Genomic DNA, 5,002 nt, shown 5'->3' with positions numbered 1-5,002 from the left:
GCTGTTGTAGCTTTATTCCTTTGGGAAACTTGTAAAGAAAAGAATATGCAAGCTGGCTGGCTATTTCAATATATCTGGAAGAGAACACTCCATGGACAGAAGATGTTTGGATTGAGCCAAAGCATCTTCATTTTGAAAAAGCAATGAGATAAAGATTACACGCTGGAATTCATATCTTGAAGATTAGGAAAGTATTGAACCAGGAGCTGTCAGTATTTGGATTTTCAGTGACCAAATGTTTTAAACTCTGGGGATAATTAAGGTAGAGAACGCTGGAAGAGGTTTGGAGCCAACTGTGCGCTTTTGGTGTCTTTCTAGAAAAAGGTGACCCGTTCACACAGCCCAGCTATAATCCATCTGCTCTGCAAGCCCTCTGCAGCCTTGCTATGCTGTCCACCCCCACAAGCCTTTGGTGCAGTAGGCTGGAGTCATCAAACAAAACAGTAACTGCATTTCTTCTGCAGAGTGCACTACTAATGGAGCTCCAATGTTCAAGACAACTTTGTTAACTACTGTTGTTAAAAACACAGGTGTTTTGCTCCCATTTGGATTATGACTAGGACACTCAGGAAGGGGCAAAGAGAATACCTTCCTTCCAACCTCATTATAAATTGCAGCTGCAGAGAATTATTTTCAAGGTAGTTTGTAGTCATTTTCTTAATTAACTGCTTGGAAGACCAGTTATATTATACTTAGCCCATCCTCCCTCTCACGTAATCATGCTGTGTGACCGTGGTGTTGCACGTTAGAGGAATTTCTCCTCCTTATCCTTACACGGTATGTCATTTTGAAAAACAACACACAGAATATTGGAAAGTTTACTTATGAGTGACGAGCAAAGTAACTTCTCATTTCAAGCAATCTTTCCTATGTGTAAATGGTTAGAATTGTATTGGTACTTCAAGGCTTTATGCAAATACTTTTACCCAATTTTATTTACAAACAACCACTTCTACGCTTCACGCGTAATCTCATTTATTGACCCAAATTAAATGTGAGTAGCAAAGCAGTTCCACTTCATGCAATAATCTTTAAACAATGTTACACAACCGCTGCTTGGTTGGGATATAATGCAAGAACAGGTGCTTTAAAATGACTTCTCCCATGGTTGACCATGTGCATGCTACTGTTCACTATCAAAATTAACAAATAAGAGGCTGATGTCCTAGATGATGATGAAATCCCACAGGAGAAGTTACAAATATATTAGTAACTAATTAATTAAGTGACATGGCAGTCATTTCTACTCAGAACTCTACAGGGACTCTTGAGAAGGTCTAGTAACTTTAGCAGCTAGTAATTCCTAGCATTGTCTAGAAACAGGGAAGATGTATAACACTACATGAAAACACGGCATGTAAAATTGTTGGTCACTGGAAATTTTAATGAACAGCATAATGTGTTACAGAATGGTTACTGTTACTTTATTAATTACTACTTTGTTGTACAGGTGCTTTTTTTTCTGTAATCGCAGGTATTACAATATTACCCTAAAGCTCATCAGTAGCAAAGGGAAAAATCTTGCCCTTTGCTGTAACAGAAAACAAAATGAAAGCTAAAATTGGAAATGGAGAAGTTTGAAGATTTGTGCAGATATGTGGAGCCACATGATTCCTCTTTCTCCTCCTTTCATCTACATCTCATTTTCTGCAAAAGTTGGTTATCCATGGTTCTGCTTTCAGTTCTCCCTAGGTTAGTGTACAAACCCCATGCTTTTTAGAATTAATTCTAAATATGTATTGTATATGCGTATATAGTATATATACGTATAATACGCTGGGGGAAGGGATATGCACCTGCAATTTTTACGTGGTGACGTTTGGTTGATGTTGTGAGGTTTGTTTAGCAGGCTGAACTCTGTCCTTTCATGAGCAGTGGTGCTAAAATGCACCATCCCTGTCCTCTTACGTTTGTAAGCTGCCCCAGTGAAAATTAAATAGCCTGTGGTCTGACCATTAGGCTTTCCATGTAAAGGCACAAGGAAACCATTCCTGCAGGAGTTAGCGTGGTATGTAACGAAAAGAGAGTTCTGAGAGGGGCTTCAGAAATGATTGCTGGATGGACATGGTTTTCTGAGAAATGCATAACCCAGCCAACAGAATGGAGCAGAGCTGAGTGATTTTACCCTGCATGTGGTGCTCCAAACTTTTGATAGGCTTGCAATACAATTATTAGTTGAGTTTGTCTGCACCATGAAATAATGTTTGTGGTTTTGTTTTGTTTTTGTTTTTTTTGTCCAAGAATACCCATTTTTTGATTTAACTATTCATAAATGAATGGGGATTAAAAAAAAATAAATGCAGACAAACTTAGTAATACAAGGGCCTACAATTTATGGCTCTTCTCCAAACAATGACTTAAGCATATGCTTTTGTTCATGTATGTGAATGGTCCCATTGACTCCACTTACATTACTTTTGTGCTTTATGTGCATATTTAAATGTTTTTGTAGCACTGAGGCCTGCAGTAAAGCACTGATGTATCTCCAAGATTTGGTGTGGTATTCTTACACAGTTCCCTTCCTGTTCTGTGTGCATAAAGTGAAAGACCAGCACAAGGGCATTTTCACATCTCTCTAATTCCTTATCTCAGTTTGATTTGTTTCCTCCTTTGCTTAAAGTATAGATAATAATCCAGTTACATATAATTTATGACCTTTACTAGCCCTTACAGTAAAAGAAATTACAGGCTATTGGTTTAACTGTAAATGACACAAAGGAAAGCCATATTGTCTCTTTCCTACAGCATGAAAGCTAAAAAGTTGCTAGAAAGCTATAAAATACAGCACGCTAAAATAACAAGGAGCACATTCAATACATTACATATCTGTGAAATTCTCTTTACACCCTGGTCCCACGGTCTCTTTGAGAACTGTTTTTCTATTACACCTGTTCAGCTTAACTGGTGAGGAGATCTGGCACAAAGACATCGCAACTGGGAGAAAGAAGGATGTGAGATGAGGAACTTTGTAGAGCACATTTAATACCAACTCACAGAGGCATGCCTCACTATTTCCGTGTATTTAAGGTTCATGAGATCCTGAAATTCAGTTGGCAGGTGAAGAAAAAGTATCAAAACCTCTTATTACTCAAAAGTTAGGAACAAATTAAATGTTGTTTGTAATACGCTTTGCTATGTTGTGCAATGTATTGGCAATTAGAATCAAATATTCATTCTCATTTTCCATAAATTCATAAGTAGTAGTTTTGGAAATGGATAGCTTTATCAAAACTCCCACTAGTGGATAATACTTTTTTTTTTTTTTTTTACATTCTCAGCTGGATTGCATTTTTAACTGATGCTCTTTGATGTTTTGAAAAGTCTTTCAGCAAATAGTGGAGTATTACATTTTCAACTGTGCCTTACTGTTCAGCTATCAGAAAAAATAAATATTACCCTGAAGCAAAACATGTCCATAAGAAAACAAAACAAACAAACAAACAAACAAAAAACCTTCATTTGAATTTCTTTTATCTCTTGTAAAAGATGTAATCATAGAATATCCTAACTTGTAAGGGACCCATAAGGATCATCAGGTCCAACTCCTGGCTGCCTGCAGGACCACCCAGAAATCAGTCCATGTGTCTGAGAGCACTGCCCAAATGCTTCTTGTACTCCATAGGCTCAATGCTGTGACCACTGCCCTGGGGATCCTGTCCCAGTGCCCGACCACCCTCTGGGTGCAGAACCTTTCCCTAACCCCCAGCCTGACCCTCCCCTGTCCCAGCTCCATGCCATTCCCTCGGGTCCTGTCGCTGTCCCCAGAGAGCAGAGCTCAGCGCCTGCCCCTCCGCTCCCCTCGTGAGGGAGCTGCAGGCCGCCATGAGGCCTCCCCTCGGCCTGCTCTGCTCTGGGCTGAACAAACCAAGGGACCTCAGCTGCTCCTCATACGTCTTGCTCTCTAGACCCTTCACCATCTTTGTAGCCCTCCTTTGGACACTGACAGTTGAATGTCCTTTTTGTACTGTGGTGCCCCAGACTGCACACAGTGCTCCAGGCGAGGCCACACCAGCGCAGAGCAGAGCAGGACAACCCCTTCCCTCGCTCAGCTGGCGGTGCCGTGCCTGAGGCACCCCAGCTACGGGTGGCCCTCCTGGCTGCCCAGCACACTGCTGGCTCATGCTCAAGTTGCCCTGGACCAGAACCCCTGATTTGTCAGGATCTCTCTACAAGGACTCTGCCCTCCAGAGAGTCAACAGCTCCTCCCAATTTAGTGTCATCTGCAAACTTACTCAGTACACCTCCAAGGTGACTTGTGCACATCCAGGTCATTTATGAAAACACTGAAGAGAACCGGCCCTAAAATAGAGCCCTGGGGAACCTCACTAGTGGCTGGCCACCAGCCTGAACCCCATTTAATATAACACTTTGGGCTCAAACAGTCTGCCAACTGCTCAGCCACTGTATTATGTATTTATCTAGCTGCAGGCTGGACATTTTGTCCAGGAGGATACTGAGAGAAGTAATATTGAAAGCTTTGCAGAAATCCAAAGAGATCGCATATACTGGCTTCCCTAAGTCAGCTAGATGGGTGACGTTGTCGTAAAAGGAAATTAAGCTAGTCCAACAGGACTTGGTGAATGCTACGTCCCTCTTGATTTTATCACGTAATTCTCGAGCCTCCCGTAGCCCCTGCAGCTCGCCAGGTACCAGCAGCACGACACCGCACAGCCCCTGCCGAGCAGCGCTGCTCCTCCTCCGCTCGCAGCCCGCACAGGCTGCGTGGAAATTTCCACGGCGATGCCTGGGGTCTGCGGCTAAAACTTTGGCAGCCCGTGAGGACGAGGCCGGCTGTATCCACACCCCAGTGCCCCACGCCGTGCCGTGAGCTCCGCCTGGGCGCCTCGCTTTTTACACACACACACACCCACACACACACTCACACACACGCCGGTTTCCGGCGGCGGGAGGCGCAGTGCGGAAGGGACGGCGGGGCCGTGGCGGAAGGGAGGTCCCGGCGGCTGCCGGGGAGCCGAGCCGAGCCGGGAAGGGCGGCCGGAGG

This window comes from Oxyura jamaicensis, chromosome 1 (genome assembly GCF_011077185.1).
Source record: "Oxyura jamaicensis isolate SHBP4307 breed ruddy duck chromosome 1, BPBGC_Ojam_1.0, whole genome shotgun sequence".
Taxonomy (NCBI): Eukaryota; Metazoa; Chordata; class Aves; order Anseriformes; family Anatidae; genus Oxyura; species Oxyura jamaicensis.
The sequence above is the reverse complement of the archived record's forward strand: the minus strand, read 5'-3'. Positions refer to the sequence as shown.